Genomic DNA, 22,729 nt, shown 5'->3' on the forward strand with positions numbered 1-22,729 from the left:
TGCGTTGAACCTATAAATTGCTTTTGGTAGTATGGACATTTTAAGGATATTAATTCTTCCAATCCATGTGCACGGTATATGCTTCCATTTATTTGTGTCTTCCTTAATTTCTTTTTTCAATGTTGTATAGTTTTCTGCATACAGGTCTTTTGTGTCTTTGGTTAAATTTATCCCTAGGTACTTTATCTTTTTTCGTGCTATATCGAATGGTATATTTTTCCTGATTTCTTCTTCTTCTATTGCATTGCTGGTGTACAAAAACGCCTTTGATTTCTGAATGTTGACTTTGTATCCTGCTGTTTTGCCAAATTCACTTATTAGGTTGAGGAGTTTTTTGGTAGAGTCTACAGGGTTCTCTATGTACACTATCATGTCATCTGCAAACAATGATAGTTTTACTTCCTCCTTTCCTATTTGGATGCCTTTTATCTCTTTCTCTTGTCTGACCGCTGTGGCTAGGACTTCCAATACGATGTTGAAAAGAAGCGGTGAGAGCGGACATCCTTGTCGTGTTCCCGATCTTAGTGGGAAAGCTTTCAGTTTTTGCCCGTTGAGTATGATATTGGCTGTAGGTTTTTCATCTATGGCCTTTATTACGTTGAGGAATGCCCCATTGATTCCCATTTTGCTGAGTGTTTTGATCATAAATGGGTGCTGTACCTTGTCAAATGCTTTTTCTGCATCTATCGAGATGATCATGTGGTTTTTGTCTTTTCTATGATTTATGTGGTGTATCACGTTTACTGATTTGCGTATATTGAACCATCCCTGCATCCCTGGGATGAATCCCACTTGATCGTGATGGATAATCTTTTGAATGTATTGCTGGATGCGGTTTGCCAATATTTTGTTGAGGATTTTAGCATCCATGTTCATCAGCGAAATTGGCCTGTAGTTTTCTTTCTTTGTAGGGTCTTTATCTGGTTTTGGGATCAGGGTGATGCTGGCCTCATAGAAGGAGTCTGGCAGTCTTCCCTCCTCTTGGATTTTTTGGAATAGTCTGAGAAGGACAGGGGTTAGCTCTTCCTTAAATGTTTTGTAAAATTCTCCTGGGAAACCGTCTGGCCCTGGGCTTTTGTGTGCTGGGAGTTTCTTGATTACTGCTTCAATTTCCCCAACTGTTATCGGTCTGTTCAAGCTTTCTGTTTCTTCCTCCTTCAGTGTTGGAAGATTATACTTTTCTAAAAATTTGTCCATTTCATCCAGATTTTCAAATTTCTTGGCATATAATTGTTCATAATAGTTTCTGATGATCATTTGTATTTCTGTGGTATCAGTTGTTATTTCTCCTCTTTCATTTCTGATATTATTAATTTGGGTCCTCTCCCTTTTTTTCTTGATGAGTCTGCTTAAAGGTTTGTCCACTTTATGAATCTTTTCAAAGAACCAGCTTCTGGATTGGTTGATCCTCTGAATTGTTCTTTTTGTCTCTATGTCATTCAGTTCTGCTCTAATCTTGACTATTTCCTTCCTTCTACTTGCTCTGGGATTTATTTGTTGTTGTTTCTCCAGTTCTTCAAGTTGTAGTGTTAGGTCTTTTATTTGAACTGTTTCTATCTTTTTAAGGTAAGCCTGTATTGCTATGAACTTCCCTCTCAGGACCGCCTTTGCTGTGTCCCATAGGTTTTGGACAGTTGTCTGTTCATTTTCATTTGTTTCCAGAAATTTTTTTATTTCTTCTCTTATCTCATTATTGACCCATTCATTGTTTAAAAGTGTACTGTTCAGTCTCCATGAGTTTCCAAGTTTTTGAAGTTTCTCTTTGAGTTTGATTTCGAGTTTCAAGGCCTTGTGGTCTGAGAAAAAGTTTGGTATTATTTCAATTTTCCTGAATTTACTGAGGCTTGCTTTGTGTCCTATCATGTGGTCTATCTTTGAAAAACTGCCGTGAGCATTTGAAAAGAATGTGTATTTTTCTTCTTTGGGATGTAAGATTCTATATATGTCAGTTAAGTCTCTTTGATTCAGTGTTTCATTCAGCGCCACGATATGTTTATTAATGTTTTGTTTGGAAGATCTGTCCATTTTGGACAGTGGGGTGTTGAAATCCCCTACTATCAGTGTGTTGCTATCTATATCTTTTTTGAAGTCATCCAACAATTTCCTTATAAACTTGGGGGCTCCTATATTGGGAGCATATAAGTTTACAATGTTGATGTCTTCTTGATAGATTCTTCCTTTACGTATGATAAAGTGATCCTCTGGGTCTCTCTTTATGGCCTTTGCTTTGAAATCGACTTTGTCTGATACAAGTATGGCAACGCCAGCCTTTTTCTCATGTCCATTTGCTTGGAATATTATTTTCCATCCCTTTACTTTCAATCTGTGTAGGTCTTTTGCTCTGAGGTGGGTCTCTTGTAGGCAGCATATGTGTGGGTCATGTTTTCTTATCCATTCAGCTACCCTGTGTCTTTTGATTGGGGCATTTAGTCCATTCACATTGAGAGATATTACTGATAGAAACTTACTCATCTTTTCTCTTTGTACTTGTGTTCCTCTCTGTCTCATTCTTTTCCTTCATCTGCTTAAACCAGTCCCCTTAGCATATCTTGGAGTGCTGGTTTGGTAGAGATGTATTCTTTTAGCTTTCTTTTGTCTGGGAAACTCCGTATTTCTCCTTCTATTTTAATGGAGAGCCTAGCTGGGTAGAGCAGCCTTGGCTGTAGGCCCTTGCTTTTCATGGCTTGGAATATTTGTTGCCATTCCCTTCTGGCTTGGAGTGTTTCTGTTGAGAAGTCAGCTCCTAGGCGTATCGGGGCCCCCCTTGTATGTTACTTTCTCCTTCTCCCTTGCTGCCTTCAGGATTCTCTCTTTGTCTTTGACAGTTGCCATTTTAATGATGATGTGTCTTGGAGTGGACCTCCTTGGGTCCTTCTTGAGTGGGGTCCTCTGTGCCTCCTGGATCCATGAGAGCCTTTCTCTCCTCAAATTAGGGAAATTTTCCATCATTACTTTTTCGAGGAGGTTCTCTATTCCTTGCTCCTCTTCTTCTCCTTCTGGTATCCCTATTATACGGATATTATTGCGTTTCAGGTTGTCCTGCATTTCCCTAAATGCTTCTTCATTCTTTTTGAGCCGTTTTTCCATTTCTTGCTCTTTCTGGGAGCTTTTTTCTACCTTGTCCTCCATCTCACTGATTCGATCCTCAGCTTCATCCAGCCTGCTTTGGATTCCTTCTACTGTGTTCTTCAATTCAGAAATGGTATTCTTCATATCCTCTTGTGTCTTCTTGATAGTTTCTATGTCCTTTTCCAGGCTGATATAGTTTGCTGTAAGATCCTGATAGTTTCTCTGCAGTTTCTCATAGTTCTCTTTGAGCTGGCTGAGCTCATTGAGCTTCCTTAGAACCATTGTTTTAAATTCCATATCTGATAGTTCCCTTGCCTCTATTTCATTGAGCTCTCTCTGTGGGGAGTCCCCTTTTCCACTCATTTGGGGAGAACTTCTTTTTCTTCCCATTTTTGTGAGAGTCTGTTAAGTATTTTTGTCCTTTACTTTTCTTTCTGGGCTTGCCTCTGATGATGTCAGTTGTTGACCCTATAGGGCCTTGGGTTGTTTGTTTGAGCCTTTCAGGAGTCTAATGCCTGTGTCTGACTCCTGCTTGGAGCAGCTCTGTGACCCCTTCGGTCAGGGCTGGGCTATTTTTTGGGATACCTCTGCGCTCTCACGAGAGCTCCTTGAGCGCGTTCCCAGCGGGGCAGGGTCCCCCACCTGCCTGGGCTCGCATGTGTTTGCCCCAGACCAGGGGGCTTATTCGTGACCTCCCGTGCTCATCTGACCTCCCTGGCACGCGAGCTTCGCGGCACTGGTCAGTTTAGAGTCTTCTATTGTGTGTTTTCCCCGCTTTTGGCTCTTTGGGTGCGTTGCTTGCCCTCGCCAAATGGGGACTACGGAAATGGGAGGAAATCAGCTCTCCGGTTAATCCTGTTTCTGGTCTCTCCTCCAGGGACTCTGGGCAGCTCTACTTATTTTGTGGGCTGCTCCGCAGTCGTGGCGGGTAGGTCAATTTACGCCTGCCCTTGCCCCTCTGTGCACTCCCTCGCAGGCCGTATGGGTGCCAGTCTGTGTGAGGCCTTGCCGGCAGGTGCAAGCGTTCGCCAGCCCGCGTGGGTCACACACACGCTCGCCAACCCTCGCCAGTCACTCGGCGCAAGTGTGCGCGCCTGCTCTGGGTGTTTTGGGGGTGTCTATGTTTGCTTTTCGGCTTTTGGCTCTTTGGGGGTGTGGCCTCTTCCCGCACAATGGAGACTTCGGCAAGGAGAAGGAGTCAGGACTCCCCGGTTCCTCCTCCCATTCTTTCCCCAATGCCTCCGTTTCTAGTCTCCCCTCAGGGGCCTCTGGGCAGTTCTGTGACCCCTTCGGCTGAGGATCCAACCCCTGTGCGGACTGCGTTCCAATCGCAGGCAGTCTGGTTCATGCGCGTCCCGCTTCTGCCTCTTTGGGGTCGCGCCTTTCCAGCCCACAATGGAGACTACCGAACGGGGAGGGAGTCGGGACTCCCCGGTTCCTCCTCCCGTTCTTTCCCCAAAGCCACTGTCTCCAGTCTCTCCTCAAGGCTCTCCCAGACAGTCTGCACTCAGCCCCGCAGGTCACACGCGCACAAGCTGTGTGCGGAGCGCACAAAAGGCAGGTTAATTGATTCCCTTATGCCTGAGCGAGATGGTAGCTGCAGAGTGGGAAGTGCGTTATCACCCGGGCTCCACCGGCCGCAGAGTCAGTTCTCTTCACAAAGTTTTCCTCACCAGTCTTTTCCCAGGCACCAGCCCACCCTGCTGCCGCCTGTACCCAGCGATCAAGGAGGGTGGCTGCCGCTGCAACTTTTGCGTTTGCCCTTTAAATGTCTTTTTGCATCCCCAGCCACTTGTCTCTGGCAGAGAGTGCCCCTAAGCTTTTTGGGGTTGTGTTTTGTCTGTATTTTCTCGGCTTTAGCGGCTGTAGTTTAGGGGTTCCTGTTTATGATTCAGACCCCGTTCTTCCCGGGGGGACGCTAACTGGCCGTTTCAATGTCCCTCTGGTGCCAGTGCCCGTGCGCACCCAGCCCACCCTCTCGAGCCTCCACCGCAATTCTCACCCGTTGGGATGTGTGAGAGTCGAATCCGCTGTCCGCGGCACCAAGGCTCCTTTCCCACTATCGCTCCACTGCTTTCCAGGTGATTACTCCATTATTTAGTTGCAATTCCAGTTTGGTTTTGGGAGGAGGTCAGCGTGACTCCCTTTCACTCCTCCGCCATCTTTTTCTCCGGGAAGCTGCCTTTTGAGGCAAGCACATACCAGGAGACCTACAAGAGGATGTTGCAGGTTGAATTCACATTCCCTGACTTTGTACCAGAGGGAACCAGGGATCTCATTTTAAGACTGTTGATGCATAACCCCAGCCAAAGGCCGACCCTAGAAGTACTTGAGCACCCCTGGATCACTGCGAACTCCTCCAAACCAGCGAGTGGCCAGAAAAACAGAGTCAGCCGGTAAGCAATCGGTAAGGCTCTTGCAGGGGGAGGACCCCGTGAGCCAGGGCTGCTGTGTAATTGGTTGAAAACATCACTCCTGACCCTCCCTTACTGCGGACGACCCGCCTGCCACCCGCAGCACTGTGGAAAAATATATTATTTTTTACTAAGCAAGCAGTGCCTCATGCTTCCCACAGAGAAAGTTGCACTTTAGTAGGCGTGACAGTGAAGCAAAAGTCACCATGAGAATTGTGCTAACTTCACTGGTTCCATCATCCCCAGGCGAGGTTCAAGGGCAGCCACCCCCACAGCCTGTTTGGGCTAGGGCATCCTTGCCAAGGGTGACCCAGGGCTGATGGTGGCAGAGTGGCCCCTTGGCCCTACCCCGGTCAGTTCAGCAGCTGTGCAATAACCTTCCAAGTTCCTGAGTGTGTGTGTAACTTATGGGTGGCCACCCCTGGGAAAGCTGTCAGAATGAACGTGTGACTCTTAAATATTAAAATAAAGAGATGTACATAGGGAAAAAAAGTTTTATACCTTCTTCATTCAGAATTGTAGAAGTGTAACAGGTGAAGACTAAACTCATTTTCTGATTCTAAGTGTAGTGAATTCTAAGCTGATTGTTCCTTAAACCTTGCGTCATAAACATCAAGAGCCTTTTGAGAATGCTGCTGAGAATTCTTTTGAGAGTGCTGTTTTGAGAATGTAATAGGGTAACAGCTGCATTAACTAAAGGCACAGCCTCTCTATTGACTATTGTGCAGAATTTAAAAAGAATGAATTAAAGCTGGTTGAATTGCAATAATTTCCAAGAGGTTCAGTTTATGAAGAAAGTAAGATGCTGAAAAACATGTAAAATATGACTCTGTTTCTCTTAAACCAATGTCAAATAACTTGGAATAAGTACAGGTATACATAGATATATAGGTCTATAAAGGCATGGAAAAACTACATACTCGGTTATTAACACATTACCTAGTTAGGTGAAAGCGAGACCGTGGTACACGTGGGGAAGTTTGAGGGAGGAGTACCAGGCAAAGAAGGACAATAAAAGAAAGAATAAAATATAAATTAAGGTGTCATTTGATCACATTTACACATTTTTAAATTATATTAAAACATTTTTAATTAAAAAAGAATACTCTGAGCGCTATGAGTTGTCACTCCCTCCTAACAAGTAAAAATCTGAACCAATTGAAAACTAAGCTATCCTTAATTCATCAGAGAAGTAAATTCACAGGATAAACTGCTGCCATGAAAATCGGAGAGACAAGCTGATACAGAAAATCACAAATGACAGGCTCAGAGGCCATGATAGAAACTTTCAAATTACTAGTAGCTAGGTAGGAAAACTGAATTGTACTTGATGAATTGCTGGAGGCTCTGTGAACAATGCTGAGAGTTTAAAAGGCCCCCAAGGGAACCTAGGAATGGGGCTGGCGGTGGGGCACACTTTTGTGAGTTTTACTTCCAGGACCTCTACCAGGTCCTCACAACAAATAGTGAAGAAAAATCCCCTGGTGCTTCCAGGGCTGGGGGGAAGGGAAGAGGGACCATTTAATATAGGCTAGAGCAATCTGTTCTTAACAAGGCTTGCATTCAGGAGAAACTATATTACTAGAGGGCTAACCTGTTGGAGGTTTACTGAGCCTAAGGTAACCCCCCAACTCCATCCCCTCCTCCAGCCATCCAGTTCCAAACTGAGAAGCACTTGTGGTACTCCCAGCCCAGGGACAGAGGCTGCATCAAAAGATGCAGTCATAGGACTATACAATGCTTCTCTTCTCTGCACACCTTATCATTACATTACTAAAGGCTTATTCACTGCAGTTCCTTTCACTCAGGACTCATGTCTGCCTTACAAAAAAATATTACAAGGCATGTGAAAGGCTAAAAATGCATTATGAAGACACTGAACAGGCATCAGAACCAGAGTCAAATATGGCAGGAATGTTGGAATTATCAGACCAGAAATTTTTAAAAACTATAATTAAAATACTAAGGGCTTAAATGAATAAAGTAGGCAACATGCAAGTATACATAAATAATGTAAACAGGGAGAGGAAATTTCTAAGAAAAAATTTTTTAAAAATGCTAGAGATAAAAAAAACTGTAGCAGAAATAAAGAATGCCTTTGTTGGGCTCATTAATAGATGGGATACAGCTGAGGATAGACTGCGTGAGCTGGAGGACCTAACAATAGAAACTTCCACAGCTGAAAAGCGAAGAGAAAACAGAGAAAACCAGAACCGGATATCAAAGAGCTGTGAGACAACTTTAAAATGTGTAACTACAACACTTGGATGAACGATATCAAAAAAGAACTAAATAAATGGAAAGATATTCCATATTCATGATTAAGATGACTCAGTATTGTCAAGATGTCAGTTTTTCTCCTAGCTTGATCCAGCTCAATCAAAATTCCAGCAAGATATTTTATGGATATCTACAAACTGATTTCAAAGATTATATGGAGAAACAAAAGACTCAGAATAGGAGAACTCAATATTGGATAATAACAAAGTCAGAGAACTGAAAGTACCCAACTTTGAGAATTACTTTGAAGCTATAGTAATCAAGATAGTGTTCTGGTGAAAGAACAGACAAATTGGTCAATGGAACACAATAGAGAGCCCAGAAATGGACCCACATAAACATAATCAACTGATGACAAAGGAGCAAAAACAATACAATGGAGCAATTGTAGTCTTTTCAACAAATGGTGCTGTAACAACTGGACAAAAAAAGAAATCAAGAAACTAGATGGAGATTTTATACACTTCACACAAATTAATTCAAATGAATCAAAGACCAAATGTAAAACATAAAACTCTGAAATTTCTAGAATATAAACAAGAGAAAACCTGGATGATCTAAGATTTGGAAATTACTCTTTAGATACAACAACATAGGCACAATCCATGAAAGAAATAATTGATAAGCTAGACTTCATTAAAACTGAAACTTATGCTTTGCAACAGACAATGTCAAGAGAATGAAAAGACAAGCAACGGACTAGGAGAAATGCTTGGAAAAGATATATCTGATAAAGGACTCTAATCCAAAATATACAATGGACTCCTAAGACTCAACAATAAGAAAAGAAACAACTCAAAATCAAGATAGGGGGTACAATTTTATATAAGCTTTGCTCTTCTTTTTGCTGTGGTCACAGGCATGTACTTTTCTTCTATGATCCGTGATTGTTCAGAGCAGGCTTTGGTGAAAGAAGACCCCTGGGCTTATTTGTGTAGATGTGTGATGGTTTGGGCAATGGTGGCTCATTCCACAGCACTAATTCTGCTTAACAGGTGACCACTAAGCATTCTCATTCCTTGGGCATGGGATACAGGTGGGGTTCAGGCGCCCCACTCCTAATAACCTCCGGAAATCTGTAGGAGTTCCAAAACAGGCATGAGGAGGAAGGGTGAAAGAGACACTTCCCCCACCAACACGTGCTGCTCAGGATTGCAACAGGCTACAGTTAATATATTCTGATCTGGGCCTGAAGATTCCAGGTCTAGAATTCCAATAGATGAGTGGATACCAATATAAATTATCACCTTTTGTCCTCTATAACAAGGTTAGGACTAGAATTGCTATTATATTTATACCCACATAATCTTTTACAGTCTTAATAGTTTTCTAAGCAGAAAAAGTTATTATTTGCTTAATAATTAATGTGTTATGTGCCTCTGAATTTCAAGTATTCAGAGGCATGGTCTATTTAGACAATTTTCTTCATCTCCATACTTCTTTTATATTACTAAGACCATCTAACTATAGTGTTTGGCACATGTAAGTCAAATCAAATCCTTTCCGTATGTACATCCCTCCCAAATAAATAGTATCAAGTTTTGCTTTTCTTTCAGAAGAAATACCTATGCGAAGAAAAAAAAAAGTTACTTGGATTCTGAAAATATTGAATATGAATAAGTTTGGGGTAAAAATTCTGCCAAATTTGTTTTCAAAATTTCAATCAGTCAGTTGTCACCATGATCACGTGCTAGATCCTGTGTAAAGTGATGATCAGTTTCCCTGATTGAGAACAGCCCCTGAAATATAGGGGAGTTCCTCCATCAACCATCATTTATTCATTCATTCACAAATATTCATGGACCATTTTCTACACAACAGGCACTGTTCCAGTCTTGAAACTGAGATAAAAGAATAAAAAAAAAATCTCTTCCCTCTTATATAGTTAGTGTAGAAGACAGATTAAACAAAATCCAAAATAAAAATCTGGTTACAAATTGTGGTAAATGCTATGAAGGTATAAAATGGACCTCTATGAGACAGGTTAATGGTGGAAACCTGTTTTAGATGTGGACGAAGGTTCAAACAACTCTGTCAAATGACATTTTGGTTGACATGTAAAGGATGAAATAGAGTGATGGGGGAAATTTCTAGGCAACAGAACAAATATAAAGGTCTCAAGGGGAAGTATATTTGGCTAACAGGGTATGTGGTTTGAGTATATTTGGAGAATAGGTAGGCATCAGACGATATTTGGACTTGAGGGGAGGTACCACAGTGCCATGGAAGTGTTTTAAGAGCTTGCCATTGTGATTCATCCAAGGGTGATCACCTGACCTTGGCTGAACTAATCAGGATTTCCCTTCCAGGAATTTGAAATTTTTGACACAAAAGACACAGGCTCAAAGTTTCTAGAGGCTCTGTAACTCTATACAGCATTCTAGAAATTTCATGAATGTTTGTTACTGGGTCCCCAGAGCTCCCTAAGTTCCTGTTTTTCCCAAAGCCTTTTTTCTTTCTTGGAAAACACACACACACACACACACACACACACACACACACACACACACACACACTCCCCGCCCCCCCCACCCCGGCCCAGTATTCAAATAGAAGTTTCTTCTTATTATTTTGTTCAACTTAGGTAAATTTCATTTACTTTCATTAAAAAAAAAAGCCTTAACTAATATAATTTATCAGATGATAATTTTCTGCAGTGGCTACTGTTATATTTTGTTTGTGCTTTAAGATGGCTAACCCAAAGAACAAGTACAGAAAAAAGATGAGTTGAGAGGATAATAATTTTTATGATATTTCCAGTCACCATTTTTGTTTTGTCAGACAAAGAATCTTTGAAGCCTTTTAACTAAGCATACTGGGTAAAGGAGAAACTCTTTTCAAAGGATACACTTAGAGCCTTAAAAAAAACAAGGATACCACTCGGCTAAATCTGTCAAGTTAAATAAAAAGCCTAATAATTAGATAGCATTTTCTTTTCCTCTTTCTGTTTTAGTAAAATTTCTGGTTGTAATAGAACAGTGACATTATCAAAAATCCTGCCTGTTTTTAAACTAGAAAGCACATGTCCTGCAAGGACTCTCTGTTATACCTCAAATCAACAGGCTCCCAGTTGATTAGAACTGAGTCATGTTCAAATGCAGCACTAAATCTTTGCCCTTGAGCAATTCTGTGCCCTCTTTCTTGGAAGATTTTGAGTCTATTGGGAAGGAACGATGTCACAAATAAAGCATTTATTAGGATTAAGCAGAGTGAATACTTCCTGGGAAGTTCTTAGAAGACAAGGCCTTGAAATTAAGAGGTAAATTTGAAATTCAAAGCAAAACATTGCATTATCTCAATTGTTTCATCATTAATGTGGAATTCATTATTTATGAAAATGTAGACAAATAGTTTTAAAAGTTTAATATGATCTTCTGGATGCAATATTACAGAGAAGAGAAGTAAGTATACAGTCCTAGTTGATCTTTTCCTCTTTCTCACTAGCTTGCTTTCATTTTTACCCTTGCTCTCATTCTCTCTTTTCTTGTAAAAACAGAAATGATAATGCTAATTCAATAAGCTTGCAATGAGAATTAAATGAGAAAGATGAATGTAACAATGAATAGTATAGTATATAAAAACTAGATTAGCTTCTCAGTGGAAATTTGTCTTTTTTTTTACTTTCTGGTCAATTAAAAATGGTATGAAATAAATCATGAATACATTGATTAGAAAAATTAATTGAAAAACAGAAATAGCATAGCTTATAAAAAATCAAAACAGATGCTTATTATTAAACACAAAATGAGCCTATCGAAGTAAAAGATATAAAAAGCTCACAGCAACTGATCATGTTAATAGTTGTTTCTTCACTTTGAAATGTGTTCTTTTACTGTTGACTGGCATCCTTATTAGGCAATCTGCAGATCTTAAGAAACTTTAAGAACCGAAGATCCAGTGTAGTCACAACTTGTCCTTTCTCCTGGTTCACCAAACCCAGAATACAAATATTGGGAGTCCTGAGTACAATTATTAAATAAATAAAACTGAAAAGCTTAACTATAATTTAATTGAGCAATTTGCTTATCTTAGTGTATACTTGACATTTGGCTAACTTTAGCCCTGATGTGCATCAAAAGCTCTGTTGTGCCTAAGACTCCTCTGTAGAGAGAAATGGTGATATAAGTTGATTTTTGTTAAAGTAAATAGTTAAACATTTTTCAGCAACTCTTTACATGTTTACTATGTTTATGGCTCTAAGGACATTACACATTTAATTCCTTTATTTCCCATAAGGAACCTATGCAGAAGGTACTGTGATTATCCCCATTTTACAGATTAGGAAAATGAGGCAAAGAGATGCATCTTGTCAAAGTCATTGTTGAATGAGCTTTGTCATTGCTCCTCATTTTACTTATTGTTCCCTTTGAACAGGAATCTATTAATCCTCATTGATTTTTCTGGATGCAATTTACTTCCAGTAGGTTGGACTAAGAGCATTTTTTCATCATCCCAAATAATGGGATCATAAGAGTGGCATCTTGTATCAAAGCGACTCTCTGGTAATTAATCCCCAGCACTAGCTGCTTTTGGTTTGGGCACCCATTCCTGGTCCCTTCAGTTATAACTGAAGTGGCAGTGTCACATTATTTATGGTTTTGCAACTTCATAAGCAAAAGACTCACTTATGGCAACTTTTTTTTCTGGAGGGAGCTATGAGCAGGGAGGATAGTCAGTGGCTTGGAGCCTCCTGTGCAGTGCAGATTTCCAAAGCTTCATATTGCTCCTATTGCCTTGCCTAACTCCTCCAAGACAAAGGTCTAAGTTTGGTGCCTGGTCATATGATCTCTACCATTCCAACTGATTTTTGGAATCTTTTCCCGTGATTGCAATAGTCCTGATGATACTCCTATTTATACCTTTTGCCCAAACTCCAAATTTCCCACGTCCACACTAAATTCATGTCTTTAATGCCACCTGCCATCCACAGTTCTGCCCTTCCTCCATCCCACAGTTTTCTGTTTCCTACTTCTTTTTCTTCTCCTTTTTTGTAATTTTCTATTTCCCTCCCATGGTTATAGCCTCTATACATCTCTTCCCAGCTAGTATTTTCAGTTTCTGTCCCTTTCTGTGTCCTGTACTTCATCAGCTCTTTGTCTAGTACCCAATCTCCAGCTCCCTTGTAGGCCTTTCATTGGCCTCATTGAGTCTGGGCCATTTATGGCTTTAGAATAACCTCTTCATAGTACACATCTTCATTTTCAAATTAACACAAGTAAGTTTTGCCACTTTCAAAGATAATTAAGACTGCCCCTGACACACATTTAAAGTTTAACTCTGCACCTGTAACCGCCTTACATAATCACCTTTTTATGGAGGTAAACTTTTTATTCTATTGTACTCCTATTGGTCATTGGCCAGGTTGGTTTGTTTCCTCTGGCCCATCCCTATGTGCCACCTGAATTGTGGACACAAATTAGAGGAAGTGTCTCACTTCTAAAATATAGCTTTTTAATGCATAATAATAGCTAACCATTAAATAACACCTCTAATGACCTTAATCACCTTTAAATGCCACACTGTTGTGTTTTTTACATGTTTGCTTATTTAATTCTGATAAAAAGCCTAGGTGTAGGCACTATTATTATCTCCACTTTACAACTGAAATAACTTAAAAAATAGAGTAAATTATATATAGAAAAAGCATTCAAAATTGATGGGAGAGAAGAATGGAAGTAGTATCTTAACCTGAATTAGTGTGTGTTAGTTTGTGCGAATGTAAGTCAAACTTCATTTCTAAATCCATGGTTTTGGCATACTTGCTCTCTTGGAAAATGACATAACAACTTTTCTATTCCACAGACAGGGAAAAGAGAGATGGGTAATCTAAGAGTGATTACTTTAAAACTCAATTTATTTAAAAATCAGGCTCTTAAATGCCTTCTTCCACTGATGTTTGAAGATGACTACATTTCACATTTGTATTTCATTGTAAAAAGTAATGAAAATGCTTGGTAACAACCTGGCCCCCTCTTGCTATCTTTCTTCATGAGATCAGGACATACTTGGGTTCCAGACTTGGGTATGCTGAGGACAGCTGAGTTAGTATGATCTTATTTCCCTTCTTAGCTCTATTATTCTATGTTCTGTGATTTTTCTTTTCCTCTTTAGAAGATTGGTCTTTTCCCCCCGACTGATAAAAAGGAAGATGACTAAACACTTCATTTCTAAGAATTCTCTTTATTCAACATAAATCAGGGATTATTCATGTCAAAAAGTTTAGGAGATATTTAACAAGTTCCTCGACAATAGTCTTTCAATCTATTTTAAACTAATATTACAAATGTAGGGGATTCAAAGAAACTTAACTGACATATATAGAATCTTACATCCCAAAGAAGAAAAATACACATTCTTTTCAAATGCTCATGGCAGTTTTTCAAAGATAGACCACATGATAGGACACAAAGCAAGCCTCAGTAAATTCAGGAAAATTGAAATAATACCAAACTTTTTCTCAGACCACAAGGCCTTGAAACTTGAAATTAAACTCAAAGAGAAACTTCAAAAACTTGCAAACTCATGGAGACTGAACAGTACACTATTAAACAATGAATGGGTCAATAATGAGATAAGAGAAGAAATAAAAAAATTTCTGGAAACAAATGAAAATGAACAGACAACTGTCCAAAACCTGTGGGACACAGCAAAGGCGGTCCTGAGAGGGAAGTTCATAGCAATACAGGCTTACCTTAAAAAGATAGAAACATTTCAAATAAAAGACCTAACACTACAACTTGAAGAACTGGAGAAACAACAACAAATAAATCCCAGAGCAAGTAGAAGGAAGGAAATAGTCAAGATTAGAGCAGAACTGAATGACATAGAGACAAAAAGAACAATTCAGAGGATCAACCAATCCAGAAGCTGGTTCTTTGAAAAGATTCATAAAGTGGACAAACCTTTAAGCAGACTCATCAAGAAAAAAAGGGAGAGGACCCAAATTAATAATATCAGAAATGAAAGAGGAGAAATAACAACTGATACCACAGAAATACAAATGATCATCAGAAACTATTATGAACAATTATATGCCAAGAAATTTGAAAATCTGGATGAAATGGACAAATTTTTAGAAAAGTATAATCTTCCAACACTGAAGGAGGAAGAAACAGAAAGCTTGAACAGACCGATAACAGTTGGGGAAATTGAAGCAGTAATCAAGAAACTCCCAGCACACAAAAGCCCAGGGCCAGACGGTTTCCCAGGAGAATTTTACAAAACATTTAAGGAAGAGCTAACCCCTGTCCTTCTCAGACTATTCCAAAAAATCCAAGAGGAGGGAAGACTGCCAGACTCCTTCTATGAGGCCAGCATCACCCTGATCCCAAAACCAGATAAAGACCCTACAAAGAAAGAAAACTACAGGCCAATTTCGCTGATGAACATGGATGCTAAAATCCTCAACAAAATATTGGCAAACCGCATCCAGCAATACATTCAAAAGATTATCCATCACGATCAAGTGGGATTCATCCCAGGGATGCAGGGATGGTTCAATATACGCAAATCAGTAAACGTGATACACCACATAAATCAAAGAAAAGACAAAAACCACATGATCATCTCGATAGATGCAGAAAAAGCATTTGACAAGGTACAGCACCCATTTATGATCAAAACACTCAGCAAAATGGGAATAAATGGGGCATTCCTCAACGTAATAAAGGCCATAGATGAAAAACCTACAGCCAATATCATACTCAACGGGCAAAAACTGAAAGCTTTCCCACTAAGATCGGGAACACGACAAGGATGTCCGCTCTCACCGCTTCTTTTCAACATCGTATTGGAAGTCCTAGCCACAGCGGTCAGACAAGAGAAAGAGATAAAAGGCATCCAAATAGGAAAGGAGGAAGTAAAACTATCATTGTTTGCAGATGACATGATAGTGTACATAGAGAACCCTGTAGACTCTACCAAAAAACTCCTCAACCTAATAAGTGAATTTGGCAAAACAGCAGGATACAAAGTCAACATTCAGAAATCAAAGGCGTTTTTGTACACCAGCAATGCAATAGAAGAAGAAGAAATCAGGAAAAATATACCATTCGATATAGCACGAAAAAAGATAAAGTACCTAGGGATAAATTTAACCAAAGACACAAAAGACCTGTATGCAGAAAACTATGCAACATTGAAAAAAGAAATTAAGGAAGACACAAATAAATGGAAGCATATACCGTGCACATGGATTGGAAGAATTAATATCCTTAAAATGTCCATACTACCAAAAGCAATTTATAGGTTCAACGCAATCCCTATTAAGATACCAATGACGTATTTCACAGAAATAGAACAGACATTTCAAAAATTTATATGGAACCATAAACGACCTCGAATAGCCGCAGCAATTTTGAGAAAGAAACACAAAGTAGGAGGGATCACAATACCGGACATCAAACTCTACTACAAAGCCACTATACTCAAAACAATCTGGTACTGGCACAAGAACAGACCCATAGACCAGTGGAACAGAATAGAAAGCCCAGAAATAAGCCCAGGTCTCTATGGACATCTAATATTTGACAAAGGGGGCAGAAGCATAAAATGGGGCAATAACAGCCTCTTCAACAAATGGTGTTGGGAGAGCTGGATGGCTACATGCAAAAAATTGAAATTGGATCATCAGCTGACACCATACACAAAAATAAACTCAAGATGGACAAAAGACTTAAATATAAGTCGCTACACCATCAAAGTCCTAGAGGAGAACATTGGCAGGAAACTCTCAGATATTCCACGCAGCAATTTTTTCACTGATATGTCTCCTAAAGCAAGGGACATAAAGGAAAGAATAAACAAGTGGGACCTCATCAAAATAAGAAGCTTCTGCACGGCTAAAGAAAACATCAGCAAAATGAAAAGGGAGCCAACCATTTGGGAAAATATATTTGCTAATGATACATCAGATAGAGGTTTGATCTCCAAGATATATAAAGAACTCACTCGACTTTACTCCAAGAAGACAAACGATCCAATCAAAAAATGGGCAAAGGACCTGGGCAGATGCTTTTCTAAGGAGGAGATACAGAGGGCCCAGAGGCATTTGAAAGGATGCTCTGCATCACTAGCCATCAGAGAAATGCAGATCAAAACCACCATGAGGTATCACCTCACACTGGTCAGAATGGCCATCATAAACAGATCCACAAACAACAGGTGCTGGCGAGGCTGTGGAGAAAAGGGAACTCTAGTCCACTGTTGGTGGGAATGTAGACTGTGTGCAGCCACTATGGAAAGCAGTGTGGAATTTCCTCAGAAAGCTGAAAATGGAACTGCCTTTTGATCCAGCGATTCCCCTGCTGGGACTATACCCTGAGAACACCAAAACGCCAATACGAAAGAACCTATGCACCCCAATGTTCATAGCAGCACAATTTACAATAGCCAAGTGTTGGAAGCAACCTAAATGCCCATCAGTAGATGACTGGATCAAAAAATTATGGTACATATACACAATGGAATACTACGCAGCAGAAAGAAAAAAGAAGTACTAAACTTCGCAACAGCATGGATGGAACTGGAGAGCATCATGCTAAGCGAAATAAGCCAGGGGGCGAAAGACAAATACCATATGATCTCACCTATAAGCGGAACCTAACCAACAATGCAAAGAAGCAAGGCAAATATGACCAGCAACACTGAAAGGAAAAGAAATCAACAGAGACAAGAGGGAAGGGGGGGGCAGGGAAAGGGAAGGGAAGGGGAAAGTCAAGGAACATATAGCAAGGACTCATGGACAAAACCAAAGGGGAAGAACTGAGGGAGGGGAGGTGGGAGGGGGCAAGGGAAAGAGGTGGGAGGAAGGCAGAGACAAATGTATTTAAAAAGTAAATAAATTAATTAAAAAAATAAAAAAAAAATTTAAAAAAAAAAAACAAAAACAAATGTAGGGGATCAATACCTGCTTGTTGAATGAATCAGTTGAAATTAAAGTCTGTGGGGTTATGCCAATGGCATGATTTGGCATCAGCACCTATGAAAAACTTAAAATACTAGGGTTTTATGTTTAAAAATTGCTTTCTTAGCCTTTATTTTTAAGTTATCAAGGTAGTTCTATTATGGGAACCTTCTCTTTGAGAAAATTGACATATTGAAGCAAGTGACTTGCTAGGACCAAGAAATAAATGAGCAGTGTTAGGTGTGCAAAAAAGGAGACAGTGACATTAGCGTCCACTTCATTCTAAAAAGAATTGGAGTAGGAAAAATTGCAGCCTTCCTGTTTCAATGAAAAATATGGCTGTGTGTGTGGGCGGAGGGGTGGAGGGGAAGGTTTGCTTGTTTTTTTTTGTTTTGTTTTGTTTTGTTTTGTTTTTTTTACCAAACTGCTTTGAATGGAAGCAGGAAGCTTGTTTTATTAAGGTTTATGGCTTGGCCATTATGTGCAGAGCTATGATATAAAATAAATCACAAATGCTTTCAATTAAAACTTTTCTAAAGAAGCCATGATGCAATGAGGAGTTTCTTTAATGCTGACTCGGTGCCTGGATCCACATGTTTCCTAGCACCTAGTCCTATTTTGAAACCAGAACACTGAGCTTTAATACACTTCACGCCACTCTTTTTCAGATGCGTCCCATTTACAGCAAGGCTCAGGAGCTGAAAACACAAGAGGCTTGGCGGGCTCCCGGGAGTAGTGGGCCTCAGATTAGGCTCCCGTGAGAGGTGGAGCTACCGGTTTTCTCTCTTTCTACTCCTGAGTTTACTTAGCAGTAGTGACCTAGATCCGAAGCACTCAAACTGACAAATGATAACGGAGAGTTCAGGCTCATCACTGGATTGCTCTTTCACCTCCCAGAATTATTCTCGTTCCTTTATTATGCAGTATTTATATAAGTTTTAAGTGAATGAAACCTATTCTTTCTTCAAAGAACCTGTGATCTAGAGTGAGAGGCTGAGTCCTGTATTACAACTATACTACGGTGTATAAACAAAATTCTAGGGAGCAGTCTGCTAGTACAGAGAAGGGAATATCACCCACTGAAAAGTGTATGGTTCAGAGCAGCGTTTGGTATGGGAAGGATTTTTGGTATTGAATAGGAGGTGTTTCCTTGATGGAATGAGGCATTGGGGGAAGAAATACCCATGCACACGAAAAAATGGCTTGTGTGTTTCAGGAACTAAATAAGAGGCCATGGAATGTTTGTGAGGAACCACAGTCCCTCCCCTGCTGCTGCAATGTAAATGTGGGACATGGGACAGGGGTGCTGAGGACTATGAAGCAGAGACCAGCCTCCGTGGACATTCTTGGATGCTGTGCTGAGGCACTTAGATCTTCTGCAAGACAAGCAGACGCTCTGGAAGGTGTGAAGCAGGAAATAACATGAGTAGGTTTCATTTTTTGGTAAACCACAGTGGTAACGGTGTGAGATAAATCTGAAGGGAGCAAGGCTGCAAGCAGTAAACAATTGGCTATCTGGAGTGATCGGGAGATACTGGAAATGATCACCGACTTTCAGTTCTGTGATACTTGTAAGAAAACATTGCAGGAGTCAGTATGTGCCATGGGCTGTCAAGCCAGGTGGCCTGGGTTTGGATTTTAGTCTACTGCTACGTGATCCCGGGCAAGTTATTACTCTCCAGATCTTGTTTTCTTCATGTGTAAAATGGGAATGAAAAGAAATGTCTCTTAGTCAGTGAGTATGAAAATTAAACAAGGTAATTAATGCATATTGCATGGCACAGAGCCTGGTATTACATAGCACTCTATAAATGTTAGCAATTATCATCACACAATAAGGGGAAAAATGAAAAGTAGGGCCTAGTAAGGAATATTCATGACATTCCCAGATACTAAAACACTTCTTCCAACCTGAGCTGTAAAAATTGCTTTAATTTCAGCAAGAATAGAGGGAGGAAATCCATCAAAATAAAAAAAAAAGTAAAGGGAATGTAGTTATTTTCTGCAAAAGGCAGAATCCTGGCCTTATTGACGTGCATCCTAATTTTCAAGATGCAAAGTTGTATAGTTGGCATAGTCTTTTTTTTTCTTTGCCTTTATATGTATCTATTTTTTGCTCCAGTTTTGTTAGGTTCAGTGAACATTACTTTAAAAACAATTTTTATGTGTATTTTATTGATTTGCTATTACAGTTGTCCTATTAATTTCTCCCCTTTATCCCCCTCTGCGCTGCACCCCTCCTCCTACCAACATTCCTCCCGCGGATTCACGTCCATGGGTCGTACATGTAAGTTTTTTGGCTTCTCCTTTTCCTGTACTATTCTTAACCTCTCCCTGTCTATTTTGTGCCTACCATTTATGCTTCTTATTCCCTATACCTTTTTCCCCATTCTCCCTGCTCCCCCTCCCAGCTGATAACCCTCCATGTGATCTCCATTGCTGTGATTCTGTTCCTGTTCTAGTTGTTCGCTTAGTTGTTTTTTTTTTTGTTTGTTTGTTTTTAGGTTCAGTCACTGAGAGCTGTGAGTTTGGGCATGGCCTGTATTAAGGTAGATATAGAAAAAAATTCAAAGAATGGCTTCAATATTTCTACAGTGTATTCACTGATGATGAGAAACATTTGATAGCAGTAACTACAAATTCTATTAGCACTGAAAGTCTTCCCTGCCTGGATATGTTTAATGAAATCTCAGTTCTTTCTGGTTGGCTTTATAAGATTCCACAGTACCTTTCTTTGTCTGCTGACAATGGAGAGAGGTACAGATGTGAGGTTGTTCATTTTATTCAGTCTATTTTCTATATTTTTAAAAATAAAATATTTTTTCTATTTTTCAATTTTTATGTATTTAAATTTTGTAATTTTATTTATCTTCTGCATTTAAAATTGAATTATTTTCAAATGTTTCAAAATATAAAAAGCACTATTGAGAATTTAAAATGACATCAAAAACAAGTCATCACACATTTTGACAAAGCCCAAATTTAACAGTCTTTTATGACTGCCTTGGTATTAGCCTGTCAAACTCCTGCCTTTGGAAGCCTTTCCTTGGTGCATCTCTTTCCACCTTTTCTCCCCTGTCCCCTTGTACAAATCTGGTCTACCTGACCCTGAAAATAGGACCTGGACAGTTATAGACTCCTTGGTAGTGTCAATTCTTTAGTTGTGCTAAATATGGCTAAAATTACAGGACAGATTTTATCCGAAAGCACTCTATTATATTATGAAGATAATAGTTCTCTCTAATTCTGCAGTCTATTTATAACTTATACAATTAACAGAAAGGAAATAAAAAATTGTTGCAAGGAAATATTACAGACTTGTAGATGGATACAATCTAACACAGAAGGAAGTAGAAAGCAATTAGCCTGATGAGTGAAATAAATCAGACAGAGAAAGACAAATACCACATGATTTCACTTATATGTGGAATCTAAAGAACAAATTAAACAAACAAACAAAATAGACTCATAGATACAGAGAATGGACCTATGGTTGCTGAAGGGGAGGAGGATTATGGGATGGAGTGAAAAGCATGAATGGATTAGGAAGTACAAATTGTTAGTTTCAAAATAGTCATGGAGATGTAGAGTACAGCACAGGAAATATAGTCAATAATATTGTAATAACTGTGTATGGTACCAGGTGGGTACTTGAAATAGTAGGAGGATCACTTTGTGAAGTACATCACTGTCTAACCATGGTGCTGTACACCTGAAACTAATAGAAAATAATATTGAATATAAACAACAATTGAAAAATAAAATTTTTAAAAAGGAAGCAATTAGCCAGAAAAGCCAGGACAGAACAAACTTTTGATACAAATTTTTGGTTGTTAGAACAAACACAGTAGGAAACAGTACTTTATAAACTGAAGTGTTTAACATGAAACTATGAAACACCTAGAAGATAACATAAAAGAAAGTCTAGGTGACTTGGTTTGGTCATGACTTTTTAAATACAACACTGAAAGCACAATCTATAAAATAAAAAAATTGATAAGTTGGACTTTATTATAATGAAAAACTTCTGCTCTACAAAAGGCACTGTTAAGAGAATGAAAAGACAAGCCACAGACCGGGGAAACACTTTTGCAAAAGGCTTATCTGATAATGAACTGCCATGCAAAATGTATAAGGGACTCTTAAAACTCAACAAAGAGAAAACAAACAACTCAATTAAAAAAATGAGCCAAAGACAGAAATCTCACCAAAGAATAAGATGGTAAATAGCATATGAAAAAATGATTAACATCATATGTTGTTAGAGAATTACAAAATAAACCAACAATGAAATATCACTATATACCTATCAGAATGGTCAGTCTCCAAACCCTGAGAATACCAAATGCTGGTGAGACTGTGAAGCAATAGAAATGCTCATTCATTGCTGTGGGAGTGCAAAATGGTACAGATACTTTGGAAAAGAGTTTGGCAGTTTCTTAGAAAACCAAACATACTTTTACAATACAATTCAGCAATCATGCTTCTTGGTATTCACCCAAATGAATTAAAAAACTATGTCCCCAAAACGACCTGCACATGAATGTTTATAGTGGCTTCATTCCTAATTTCCCAAACTTGAAAGTAATCAAGATGCCTTTCAATGGGTAGATGGATAAACAAGCTCTGGTACCTCTATACAATGGAATTTTATGCAGCACTAAGAAGAAATGAGCTATCAAGCCACAAAATGACATGGAGAAAACTTAGCTATACATTACTAAGTGAAAGGAGGCAATCTGAGAAGGCTACACGCTGTATTATTCCAACTATATGACATTCTGAAAAATACAAAACTACGTAGTCAGTAAAAAGATCAGTTGTCATAGGTTAAGGAAGGGAGGGGTGAATAAGTGGACCATAGAGGATGTTTAGACCAGTGAAAATCTTATTCTCAGGACACTGTAATAGTGGGTACATGCTCTATACATTTGTCAAAGCCCACAGAATATACAATACCAAGAGTTAAAAATGATGTAAACTATGAACTTTAATGAACAATAAATGTATCAATATTGGCTCATCCATTGTACAAAGGTACCAGAGTAATACAAGACATTAA

General features: G+C 39.2%; 1 pseudogene; it reads left to right on the forward strand.

Moving 5' to 3' along the window:
• Positions 1 to 22,729, forward strand: part of LOC129085131 (aurora kinase A-like) — a 56,222-nt pseudogene that overhangs the window by 2,978 nt on the left and 30,515 nt on the right.

The sequence above is a fragment of the Pteronotus mesoamericanus genome, unplaced genomic scaffold, assembly GCF_021234165.1.
Source record: "Pteronotus mesoamericanus isolate MK-2021 breed Mesoamerican mustached bat unplaced genomic scaffold, CSHL_Meso_final scaffold_21, whole genome shotgun sequence".
NCBI classification, from domain to species: Eukaryota; Metazoa; Chordata; class Mammalia; order Chiroptera; family Mormoopidae; genus Pteronotus; species Pteronotus mesoamericanus.